The sequence below is a fragment of the Scyliorhinus torazame genome, chromosome 4 (assembly GCF_047496885.1).
Source record: "Scyliorhinus torazame isolate Kashiwa2021f chromosome 4, sScyTor2.1, whole genome shotgun sequence".
Lineage (NCBI taxonomy): Eukaryota > Metazoa > Chordata > Chondrichthyes > Carcharhiniformes > Scyliorhinidae > Scyliorhinus > Scyliorhinus torazame.
In genome coordinates this window covers 35,170,695-35,183,803 of record NC_092710.1, presented here as the reverse complement: position 1 = coordinate 35,183,803, position 13,109 = coordinate 35,170,695, and the positions used below count along the sequence as shown (strand labels likewise).

Below are 13,109 nucleotides of genomic sequence, written 5' to 3'. Positions count from 1 at the left end.
ATAATCTATTCTGTGTATTAACCAACGATATGCCGGACTGAGATGAGGAGGAATTTTGTCACTCAGATGGTGGTGAATCCTGGGAATTCTCTATCCCAAAGGAATGTGGAGACTCAGTCATTGAGCCGGTTCTGGACTGCGATTGATGGATCAACAAGAGGCACGTGGATAGGGCAGGAAGACGGTGTTGAAATGGAAGAATCTCCATGATCATATTGACTGGTGGAGTGAGTTCGAAGGGCTGAATGGACCAGTCCTGCTCCTATTCCTTGTGGTCTGTCATTGCTAATTATTTCTATGTTTATCTATTTAAGATTATCCGGAAAAGTGGGATGGGAATGAATTCTGCATCGTTTTGGATTTGGATATTGGAGTAATCATCATTTGGGGTCAGTTCTGTTATGTTGATAATTTGCGATCTCTTTTCAAAATAAAACCCTTCCTTTGAAAACATTGCTTCATTCCCTCTACTTGCTGTAAATATCCTGGCAGCTTCTGTTGTGGAAATTGGAGAGGAACATTTATTCCGTTTGTAACCCCGTGGTGCACCTGTCCTGGTAGTGTTTGATGGGACAGTGTAGAGGGAGCTTTACTCTGTATCTAACCCCGTGCTTTAGCTGCCCTGGGAGTGTTTGATAGGGACAGTGCAGAGGGAGCTTTACTCTGTATCCAACCTCGTACTGTACCTGTCCTGGGAGTGTTTGATGGGGACAGTGTAGAGGGAGCGTTACTCTGTATCTAACCCCGTGCTGTACCTGTCCTGTGTGTGTTTGATGGGGAGAATGTAGAGGGAGCTTTACACTGTATCTAACCCCGTGCTGTACCTGTCCTGGGAGTGTTTGATGGGGACAGCGTCGAGGAAGCTTTACTCTGTATACATCATCGTAATGTAGCTGCCCTTGGAGTGTTTGATGGGGACGGTTTAGAGGGATGTGTAATCTGTATGTAACCCCATGATGGACTTTTGCTAACAGTGTTTGATGGAGATTCTGAATCTTGAATTGATGTATTCTGTTAGTCTCCCCATCTTATCTGTCTCTGCATTTCTCTATCTCTCTCTGAGAATCTGTCTAAACAAATCCACGATCAGCAGTCAGCCATTTTAAGTTACTTAACGGTGGCCATTTTATGTGAGCACAACACTGAGACAATTCGGACAGTTGTCCAAGTTAGTGTCAAGCAAAAACTGAAGGAAAGAGTTGTATTTAAACATGATATGTTGGGCAATGTGGATGTACAAATGGAGCTTGTACACCAGTCACTGAAAGAGGAGAGGGGGGTGCAGCAAGCAGTTAAGAAGGCCAATGACACGTTGGCCTTCATTGCAAGAGGGATTTGAATTCAGAAGTGGAGATGTCTTCCTGCAGTTACACAAGGCCTTGGTGAGACCACACCTGGAGTATTGCGTATAGTTTCGGTCTCCCTAACTGAGAAAGGATATAGTTGTCAAAGAGAGAGTGCAGCGGAGGGTCAATCGTCTGATAGGGAGGTTGCCGGACTGTCCTAGGAGGAGAGATTGGTTCAATAGGGCCTGAATGAGCCCTGTTTCTCCAACCTAACCCTGGAGATCAAATCCCACATTCCTGGTGATTTCTCCACTCTCAAAGATGGAAAGATATTGACTAAGTTTATAGCAGAAATTGACTGATTTCTAAATCGCATTGACATAAAGGGATATGGGGATAGTGTTGGGGAAAAGACATTGAAGTGAAGATATTTCACAGCTGGATTCACAGAATACAGACAGCAAAGTACCTTAAATCTTGGAAGTGCCACAAATGTTGTCAAACATTTGGGAAATGATTGGAAACAGTTTGGACTGAGATCTCCTCAGTGACCTGTGTGCAGACCCCACCCCCGACTTTCTGTCAGCAATGTCCCCCTCGGTGTGGTTCCTGTGTCTGCTAAGGAAGACACTTGTCCTGTCTATGGTTATGTTAATTCAGCAGTCAACAACAGATTCTGTCCTGTCCTTATTTCTGTCTTTGGTTTAACATTTGTTTCCCTCTGAATTTCTGACGTGTTTGGAATGACTATTCGTCTGTCGCCTTAGAAAGGCTTTCCATAGAATGAGTAAAAACCAGCAAGAAATCACAGAATGTGAGTTAAACACAACTTCATTTCTGCCTCCATTTTAAGAGAAGATTCCTGGCCAGACAAACAAAGCTCATTGCAAAGTTTCACTTCATATTTTACCTGTTGTTCACAGACAGATTTCTTCAATGAGCTGCTCTATAAATATGGATTCAATTTGACTTTTTCTCACTGAGATGTTAAGCTTATTCCTGAATCAATACAGGGTCATCGGCAACAACATCATTTTATTAGACAAGGAGGTTCAATGGGATTTTTCACTGAAATCCACTGATGTCAATTCCTGAGATTGGAATTTATAATGAAACAATTTGGATTCAATGAAAACGGTCAGTTTAATAACCCCAATGTCCTGACTGCCTCACGTCCTGGCACCCTCACACCATCACATCCTCATGTCCCCAAACCCTCACATCCTGACCCACTCACGTCCATGAAACCTCACATCCTGACCCGCTGTGTACCTCTTTCTGTGTGTGGCCCCCTCTCTCTGTCCATCTCTGTATCCCTCTCTCCCTCTGTGTCCCTGTCTCTCTCTGTGTCCTTCTATCTCACTCTATCCCTCTCTTTTACTGAGTACCTCTTTCTCTCTGTGTCACTCTTTCTGTGTCCCTCTCCCTCTATGTATGGCCCTCTCCATGTCTCTCTCGCTGTGTACCTCTCTCTCTCTGTCCCACTCTCTCTCGCTGTGTCCCTCTCTGACCCCTCTCTCTCGCTGTGTCCCCCTCTCTCTCGCTGTGTCCCCCTCTCTCTCGCTGTGTCCCCCTCTCTCTCGCTGTGTCCCCCTCTCTCTCGCTGTGTCCCCCTCTCTCTCGCTGTGTCCCCCTCTCTCTCGCTGTGTCCCCCTCTCTCTCGCTGTGTCCCCCTCTCTCTCGCTGTGTCCCCCTCTCTCTCGCTGTGTCCCCCTCTCTCTCGCTGTGTCCCCCTCTCTCTCGCTGTGTCCCCCTCTCTCTCGCTGTGTCCCCCTCTCTCTCGCTGTGTCCCCCTCTCTCTCGCTGTGTCCCCCTCTCTCTCGCTGTGTCCCCCTCTCTCTCGCTGTGTCCCCCTCTCTCTCGCTGTGTCCCCCTCTCTCTCGCTGTGTCCCCCTCTCTCTCGCTGTGTCCCCCTCTCTCTCGCTGTGTCCCCCTCTCTCTCGCTGTGTCCCCCTCTCTCTCGCTGTGTCCCCCTCTCTCTCGCTGTGTCCCCCTCTCTCTCGCTGTGTCCCCCTCTCTCCCGCTGTGTCCCCCTCTCTCTCGCTGTGTCCCCCTCTCTCTCGCTGTGTCCCCCTCTCTCTCGCTGTGTCCCCCTCTCTCTCGCTGTGTCCCCCTCTCTCTCGCTGTGTCCCCCTCTCTCTCGCTGTGTCCCCCTCTCTCTCGCTGTGTCCCCCTCTCTCTCGCTGTGTCCCCCTCTCTCTCGCTGTGTCCCCCTCTCTCTCGCTGTGTCCCCCTCTCTCTCGCTGTGTCCCCCTCTCTCTCGCTGTGTCCCCCTCTCTCTCGCTGTGTCCCCCACTCTCTCGCTGTGTCCCCCTCTCTCTCGCTGTGTCCCCCTCTCTCTCGCTGTGTCCCCCTCTCTCTCGCTGCGTCCCTCTCTCTCTCGCTGCGTCCCCCTGTCTCTCGCCGCGTCCCCCCCTCTCTCGCCGCGTCCCCCTCTCTCTCGCTGCGTCCCCCCCTCTCTCGCTGCGTGCCTCTCTCTCTCGCTGCGTCCCCCTTTCTCTCGCTGCGTCCCCCTCTCTCTCGCTGCGTCCCCCCCCCCTCTCTCGCTGCGTGCCTCGCTCTCGCTGTGTCCCCCTCTCTCTCGCTGGGTCCCCCTCTCTCTCGCTGCGTCCCTCTCTCTCTCGCTGCGTCCCCCCCTCTCTCGCTGCGTGCCTCGCTCTCGCTGCGTGCCTCTCCCTTGCTGCGTCCCTCTCCCTCGCTGCGCCACTCGCTCTGCGCCCCCAGTGTCTGAGTGAGTGTGTATAACAGTGAATGAGTGTGTCAGAGTCGGTGTGGATGTGAGTGTGTCATACAGTGAGTGAGTGTAAGAGTGAGAATTGGTGAGAACTAGTGTGTGTGAGAGTGAGTCAGTACGAGTGTGTGTGTGTAAGTGTGTGAAGAGTGTGTTTGAATAAGAGTGACTGAGTGTATAAGAGTGAGCGTGTGAGTGAATGTGAATGTGCGAGTCTGTGGGCGTGGTTGTGAGCGGGTTGGTGTGTGAGTGGGTATGTGAGTGTGAGTGATTGCAAGTGTGGGTGTGTGTGTAAGACTGAGCGAGTTAATGTGTAAAAGTGAGTGAGTATGTGTGTGTAAGTGTGTGCGTATGTAAGAATGTGTGTGTAATAGTGTGTGAGTGAGGATGTGAGTGAGTGTGAGTATGTAAGATTGTGTGTGTGTGAGACAGTGTGTAAGAATGATAGTGTTTGTGTAAGTGTGAGTGTGTAAGTGTGAGTGTAAGAGGATTGTGCAAGCGTGAGTGTGAGTGAGGAATTGTGTGTAAGTGAGTGTGAACAACTGAGTGTGTCTGTGTCTGAGTGAGAGTGATTGAGCGTGTAGGAGTGAGTGAATGTGTGAGTGTGAGTGTATGAGTGAGGATGTGAGTGTCTGAGTATGTATGAGTGAGTGAGTGTGAGTGAGTGAATGAGTAATTGTGTGTAAGTTAGTGTGAATGAGTGAGTCAGTCTGTGTGTGAGCGAGAGTGAGTGCGTGTGTAAGAGTGAGTGAGTGTGAGTGAATAATTGTGTGTGAGTGAGTCTGATCCTGAGTGAGTGTGTGTGAGTGAGTGAGCGTGTGAGTGCATGTGTGAGGATGTGTGTGCCTGAGTATGTATGACTGAGTGAGTGTGAGTGAGAGAGTGTGTCAGAGTCGGGGTGTAAGAGTGAGTGTGTGATTGGGTGAGTTAGTGTGTGTGTAAAAGTGAGTGTGGATGTAAGAGTTAGTGTGAGTGATTGTGTAAGTGTAAGTGTATAAGTGAGTGAGAGTGTAAGTGTGAATTAGCGTGTATGAGTATGTGAGTGAGTGTGTAAGAGTGAGTGAGTCTGTGTGTATGTCAGAGTGAGTGATTGTGTAAGTCAGTTTGAGTGTGTGCGAGTGTGTGAGAGAGTTGGCGTGTAAGAATGAGTGAGTGGATTATTGAGAGTGAAAGAGTGTATCTGTATGTAATAGTGAGCATGTGATTGACTGTGTTGGGGTGAGTGTGAGTGATTATGTAAGAGTGAGTGTGAGTTAGCATGTGGGAGTAACAGTGTGTCAGAGTGACAGTGTGTGTGTGAGAGTGAGTGTGAGTGTGTTTAAGACTGAGTGATAGTGTGTGTGAGTGGGTGTGTGTGAGTGGGTGTGTGTGAGTGGGTGTGTGTGAGTGGGTGTGTGTGAGTGGGTGTGTGTGAGTGGGTGTGTGTGAGTGGGTGTGTGTGAGTGGGTGCGTGTGAGTGGGTGCGTGTGAGTGGGTGCGTGTGAGTGGGTGCGTGTGAGTGGGTGCGTGTGAGTGGGTGCGTGTGAGTGGGTGCGTGTGAGTGGGTGCGTGTGAGTGGGTGCGTGTGAGTGGGTGCGTGTGAGTGGGTGCGTGTGAGTGGGTGCGTGTGAGTGGGTGCGTGTGAGTGGGTGTGTGAGTGGGTGTGTGTGAGTGGGTGTGTGTGAGTGGGTGTGTGTGAGTGGGTGTGTGTGAGTGGGTGTGTGTGAGTGGGTGTGGGTGAGTGGGTGTGGGTGAGTGGGTGTGGGTGAGTGGGTGAGTGGGTGTGGGTGGGTGAGTGGGTGTGGGTGGGTGAGTGGGTGTGGGTGGGTGAGTGGGTGTGGGTGGGTGAGTGGGTGTGGGTGGGTGAGTGTGGGTGGGTGAGTGGGTGTGGGTGGGGGTGTGGGTGAGTGGGTGTGGGTGAGTGGGAGTGGGTGTGGGTGAGTGGGTGTGGGGGAGTGGGTGTGGGTGAGTGAGTGGGTGTGGGTGAGTGGGTGAGTGGGTGTGGGTGAGTGGGTGAGTGGGTGTGGGTGAGTGGGTGTGGGGGAGTGGGTGTGGGTGAGTGAGTGGGTGTGGGTGAGTGGGTGAGTGGGTGTGGGTGAGTGGGTGAGTGGGTGTGGGTGAGTGGGTGAGTGGGTGTGGGTGAGTGGGTGTGGGTGAGTGGGTGTGGGTGAGTGGGTGTGGGTGAGTGGGTGTGGGTGAGTGGGTGTGGGTGAGTGGGTGTGGGTGAGTGGGTGTGGGTGAGTGGGTGTGGGTGAGTGGGTGTGGGTGAGTGGGTGTGGGTGAGTGGGTGTGGGTGAGTGGGTGTGGGTGAGTGGGTGTGGGTGAGTGGGTGTGGGTGAGTGGGTGTGGGTGAGTGGGTGTGGGTGAGTGGGTGTGGGTGAGTGGGTGTGGGTGAGTGGGTGTGGGTGAGTGGGTGTGGGTGAGTGGGTGTGGGTGAGTGGGTGTGAGAGAGTGAGTGTGGAATCAGCGTGCAATAATGAGTGAGTCTGTAGTAATGAGTGAGTTTCAGTGTGTAAGTGAGTGTGAGTGAGTGATTGTGTAATGGTGAGTGAGTGTGAGTCGGGGTGTGTAAGAGTGAGTTAATGAGTGAGAGTATGTTAGTGAGTGATTGTGCAAGAGTGTGTGAGTATGTGTGTGTGTGAGACTGATTGAGTGAGTGTGTGAGAGTGAGTGAGTGTGGAATCAGTGTGTAATAATGAGTGAGTCTATAGGAATGAGTGAGTTTCAGTGTGTAAGTGAGTGTGAGTGAGTGTGTAAGCGTGAGTTAAATCCACTCGATTAGATTGCACACTGTATCGCACTGCAGTGTATCGTTTAACTGTGAGTGTGTGAAAGAGTGCGCGAGTCAGTGTGTGTGATTGTGTAAGTGAATTTGAGTGTGTGAGCGAGTTAGTGTGTAAGAATGAGTGAGTGTGCGAGTGTGTGCGTGTAATAGTGGGGGTGAGTGTGTGTGTAAGAGTGAATGATTAAGTGTGTGAGGGAGTGTGAGTGCGAGTTTGTAGCAGTGTGTGTGAGTGAATGTATAAGAGTGAGTGTGTGAGTGAGTGTGTAAGAGAGTGAGTGTGTGTGTGATTGAATGTGTAAAGGTGAGTGGGGGGTGTGAGTGAATGTTTAAGTGTGAGAGAGTGTGTGTGAGAGACTGAGTGAGTAAGTGAGTGTGTAATAATGAGTGAGGGTGTAGGAATAAGAGTGTGAGTGAGTGTGTAATGGTGAGCGAGTGTGAGTCAGGGTGTGTAAGAGTGAGTTAGTGAGTGTGTTAGTGAGTGATTGTGTACGACTGTGTGAGTGAGTGTGTAAACGTGAGTTAAATCCACTCGATTAGATTGCACACTGTATCGCACTGCAGTGTATCTGTTAACTGTGAGTGTGTGCAAGAGTGAGCGAGTCTTGCACGACTAGAGAGCTCGATTAGATTCCAGTCTGTAACTCACTCCCGGGTATCTGTTATTCAATATATAAACCATTGTGAACCCCTCGATTAGATTCCAGTCTGTAACTCACTCCCAGGTACCTGTTGTTCTATATATAAACACCCCTGAATCCCTCAATTAAATTCCAGTCTGTAACTCACTCCCGGGTATCTGTTATTCTATATATAAACACCCCTGAATCCCTCAATTAGATTCCAGTCTGTAACTCACTCCCGGGTATCTGTTATTCTATATATAAACACCCCTGAATCCCTCAATTAGATTCCAGTCTGTAACTCACTCCCGGGTATCTGTTATTCAATATATAAACCATTGTGAACCCCTCGATTAGATTCCAGTCTGTAACTCACTCCCAGGTACCTGTTATTCTATATATAAACACCCCTGAATCCCTCAATTAGATTCCAGTCTGTAACTCACTCCCGGGTATCTGTTATTCTATATATAAACACCCCTGAATCCCTCAATTAGATCCTGCTCCTATTCCTCGTGGTCTGTTATTGCTAATTATCTCTCTGTTTATCTATTTCAGAGTATCCAGAAAAGTGGGATGGGAATGAATTCGGCATCGTTTTGGATTTGGATATTGGAGAAATCATCATTTGGGATAAGTTCTGTTACGTTGATAATTTCCTACCTTCTTTAAAAATAAAACCCTTCCTTTGGAAACATTGCCTCATTCCCTCTACTTGCTGTAAATATCCTGGCAGCTTCTGTTTTGGAAACTGTAGAGGAACATTTATTCCCTTTGTAACCCCATGCTGAACCTGTCCTGGGAGTGTTTGCTGGGGACAGTGTAGAGGGAGCTTTACTCTGTATCTAACACCGTGCTGTACCTGTCCTGGGAGTGTTTGATGGGGACAGTGTAGAGGGAGCTTTACTCTGTATCTGACCCTGTGCTGTACCTGCCCTGGGAGTGTTTGATGGTGACAGTGTCGAGGGAGCATTACTCTTTATCTAACCCCGTGCAGTACCTGTCCTGGGAATGTTTGATGGGTCTTTAAGAGAAGATTCCTGGCCACAAAAACAAAGCTCATTGCAAAGTTTCAATTCATATTTTACATGTTGCTCACAGACAGATTTCTTCAATGAGCTGCTCTATAAATTTGGATTCAATTTGATTTATTCACACTGTGAGATGTTAAGCTTATTCCTCAATCAGTACAGGGTCATCGGCAACAACATCATTTTATTAGACAAGGAGGTTCAATGGGATTTTTTCACTGAAATCATCTGATGTCATTTCATGAGACTAGAATTTATAATGAAACAATTTGGATTCAATGAAAACGGTTAGTTTGATAACCCCAACTGCTTTCTGTTAACTCGCCCGTCACTCTCCACTCTCACCTTGTTTTTAAGTTGGGGAATTCTGCTGGCAGCTTGTGCACAGGAAGAGCCCCAAAATGGTGGCACTTTCAAAATTAAGTTCAGAGTCTCTGAAGATGGATTTCTTTCTCTCTTTCTACTTGAACATGTACACACTGACAGCAGGCATATTGATTGCACAGCAAGATTCCCCAGTCAGAAATGTGATCATGGTGGAAAATTCCCCTACGTCCCCTGTGGAAAGGTTGAATTAACTCCCTCATTCCCACGTTTAAGTTTAAGACTTTTAACTCATGACCTTCAAACATTTTGCAGTCCGTGAGCTACTTTTTAATAAGTGTGGTCACTGTTGCTGTGTTTTTTGAAAATATTTTCATTCCGATGAGGACGGACATAACAACATACAAACAATCAGTCAGTTACAACACAAACAAAATACTATTCTCCTCATTTGACATTTATTCCTTTATTTCCATTAAACCTTTCCGCTCTTCCCTCCCCTTACCCACTGGCAACAAACAGATCTGTAAATAGAGACAAGAACAGCTTCCATCTCGTCCAGAAACCCCCATCTGAGCCACAAAGGGCTAACTTTAGTTTCTCAAGTTTAAGGAATTCCGCAATATCCCTCAACCATGTCGATATTTTTGGCGGATCTTCTGACTTCCCTTCCAATAAAATTAGCCTCCGGGCGATCAATGTGACAAAGGCCACCACATCGGCCCCGTCCCCACCTATTAGTCCCGGTACTTCCGACACCCCAGAAATTGCCTCGTGGTCCCAGTAATATTTCCACCTCCACAACTTTTGTTCGTGTTGAAATAGCGAGAGCCAGAAGCCCACAAATCGTGGACGTGACCAGAAGATGTGGACATGGTTAACTGGTCCTCCTTTACACTCTCACATTTATCTTCTTCCTCTGTGAGGAATCTGCTCATTCGTTCCTGTGTCATATGGGCCCCTGTGTACATCCTTGAATTGTATCAAGCCCATCCGAGCACATGAAGATGTCGCATTGACCCTGTGTATAATCTCACTCCATAGTCCCCATTCCAACTCCATATCCAACTCTTCCTTCCACTTTTGTTTCATCTCTTCAATCGCTGCTTTCTTTCTGTCCATCAGCCACCTGTAAATGTTAGTAATTCTCCCATCACCAACTCAGCTGGGAGGAGCAATTTCTCCAGCAGCTTGTTCTCCGGTAGGCAAACGAACGAGGGCAACTCCTTTTTCACCAAGTTTCATCATTGAAGATAATTAAACTTCACGTCCCTCTGCATTTTATGTTTCTCCCTCAATTCTTCAAATCTACTTTCCAACAACAAGTCTGTAACCTGTCTCAGCCCAGCTTTATGCCACTGTTTAAATATTGTATCCAGTCTTGCCGCTGGGGTGAATCGGTGGTTTCCATAAATAGGGGCTCGCACCGTCAAGTTTACCAAAGCAAAATGGCGTCTCCGCTTGCTCCAGATGTTGAAGGAAGATGCCAGCACCGGGCTTTGTGTCAACCTCCCCGGGGGAAATGGGAGTGCAGCCGCAGCGGAAGTGTGCAAACTAGCCCCCTTACACGATTCTTCCACCACCTGTACCCATTCCGCTTCTTCCTCTCCCCACCATTGCCCAATCTTCTCCAAATTCACCGCCCAATAATAATACAAAAGATTGGGAAGCACCAACCCTCCCACCCACCCATTCTTTTTAAATATGAGCTGGTCTTTTTGAAGAGAAATCCAATTAATCACCTTCCAGTTACCGATGGAGAAGTCATCTGCCGCATTTCCTATCTGATTAGAGCAGGGTGTCTGTGTGAGGGTAAGTGTGTTACTGTGTGTGTGGACTTTTCTCTATCTGTCTATCTGCCAGTCGCCCTGCTCCAAGATTATATTTCACTCTCCATAGATGCTGCCTGACCTGCTCAGTATTTTCCCGCATTGGTACAAGAGCGCGGAGGTAAGGCTGAACTTATACAAGACACTAGTTAGACCTCAGCTGGAATATTGTGGACAGTTCTGGGTGCCACACTGTAGGAAGGATGTGAACACACTGGAGCGAGTGCAGAGGAGGTTCACAAGAATGGTTCAGGAATGAGATACTTCATGATGAGGTTAGATTGGAGAGGTTGGGTCTGTTCTCCACGGAGAGAAATGGCCAAGAGGAGATGAGATAGAGGTGTTCAAATTCTTGGGGGTGCCGGACAGAGTAGACAGGGAGAAACGGTTCCCACTATTAAGAAGATCAAGAACGAGATGGCAGAGAATTAAAGTGAATTGGAAAAGAAGCAAATATGATCTGAGAAAATGGAAACAGTATAGTGTAGAGAGAGCCCTGCTCGATATCTGACCCCGTGCTGTACCTGTCCTGGGAGTGTTTGATGGGGACAGTGTAGAGGGAGCTTTACTCTGTATCTAACCTCATGCTGTACCTGCCCTGGGAGTGTTTGATGGGGACAGTGTAGAGGGAGCTTTACTCTGTATCTAACCCCGTGCTGTACCTGTCCTGGGAGTGTTTGATGGGGACAGTGTAGAGGGAGCTTCACACTGTATCTAAGCCCATGCTGTACCTGTCCTGGGAGTGTTTGATGGGGACAGTGTAGAGGGTGCTTTACTCTGTATCTAACCTCATGCTGTACCTGCCCTGGGAGTGTTTGATGGGGACAGTGTAGAGAGAGCTTTACTCTGTATCTGACCCTGTGCTGTACCTGTCCTGGGAGTGTTTGATGGGGACAGTGTAGAGAGAGCTTTACACTGTATCTAACCCCATGCTGTACCTGTCCTGGGAGTGTTTGATGGGGACAGTGTGAGGGAGCTTCACACTGCATCTAACCCCATGCTGTACCTGTCCTGGGAGAGTTTGATGGGGACGGTGTAGAGGGAGCTTTACTCTGTATCTAACCTCATGCTGTACCTGTCCTGGGAGTGTTTGATGGGGGACAGTGTAGAGAGAGCTTTACTCTGTATCTGACCCTGTGCTGTTCCTGTCCTGGGAGTGTTTGATGGGGACAGTGTAGAGGGAGCTTTACTCTGTATCTAACCCCGTGCTGTACCTGTCCTGGGAGTGTTTGATGGGGACAGTGTAGAGGGTGCTTTACTCTGTATCTAACCCCGTGCTGAACCTGTCCTGGGAGTGTTTGATGGGGACAGTGTAGAGGGAGCTTTACTCTGTATCTAACCCCGTACTGTACCTGTCCTGGGAGTGTTTGATGGGGACAGTGTAGAGGGAGCTTTACTCTGTATCTAACCCCGTGCTGTACCTGTCCTGGGAGTGTTTGATGGGGACAGTGTAGAGGGAGCTTTACTCTGTATCGAAACCCATGCTGTACCTGTCCTGGGAGTGTTTGATGGGGACAGTGTAGAGGGTGCTTTACTCAGTATGTAACCCCGTGCTGTACCTGCGCTGGGAGTGTTTGATGGGGACAGTGTAGAGGGAGCTTTACTCTGTATCTAACCCCGTGCTGTACCTGTCCTGGGAGTGTTTGATGGGGACAGTGTAGAGGGAGCTTTACTCTGTATCGAAACCCATGCTGTACCTGTCCTGGGAGTGTTTGATGGGGACAGTGTAGAGGGAGCTTTACTCTGTATCTAACCCCATGCTGTACCTGTCCTGGGAGTGTTTGATGGGGACAGTGTCGAGGGTGCTTTACTCAGTATGTAACACCGTGCTGTACCTGCCCTGGGAGTGTTTGATGGGGACAGTGTAGTGAGAGCTTTACACTGTATCTAACCCCATGCTGTACCTGTCCTGGGAGTGTTTGATGGGGACGGTGTAGAGGGGGCTTTACTCTGTATCTAACCTCATGCTGTACCTGTCCTGGGAGTGTTTGATGGGGGACAGTGTAGAGAGAGCTTTACTCTGTATCTGACCCTGTGCTGTACCTGTCCTGGGAGTGTTTGATGGGGACAGTGTAGAGGGAGCTTTGCTCTGTATCGAAACCCATGCTGTACCTGTCCTGGGAGTGTTTGATGGGGACAGTGTAGAGGGTGCTTTACTCAGTATCTAACCCCGTGCTGTACCTGTCCTGGGAGTGTTTGATGGGGACAGTGTAGAGGGAGCTTTACTCTGTATCTAACCCCGTGCTGTACCTGTCCTGGGAGTGTTTGATGGGGACAGTGTAGAGGGAGCTTTACTCTGTATCGAAACCCATGCTGTACCTGTCCTGGGAGTGTTTGATGGGGACAGTGTAGAGGGAGCTTTACTCTGTATCTAACCCCATGCTGTACCTGTCCTGGGAGTGTTTGATGGGGATAGTGTAGAGGGTGCTTTACTCAGTATGTAACCCCGTGCTGTACCTGCCCTGGGAGTGTTTGATGGGGACAGTGTGGAGAGAGCTTTACACTGTATCTAACCCCATGCTGC

General features: G+C 48.9%; 1 long non-coding RNA gene across 1 annotated transcript; it reads left to right on the top strand.

The window, feature by feature from the left end:
• The first annotated feature begins 2,217 nt into the window (after positions 1-2,217).
• Positions 2,218-8,096, top strand: LOC140410191 (uncharacterized). The gene is made up of 2 exons (XR_011940551.1): positions 2,218-2,423; positions 7,960-8,096. It is a non-coding gene; the product is annotated as an uncharacterized lncRNA (long non-coding RNA).
• The last annotated feature ends 5,013 nt before the right edge of the window (positions 8,097-13,109 follow it).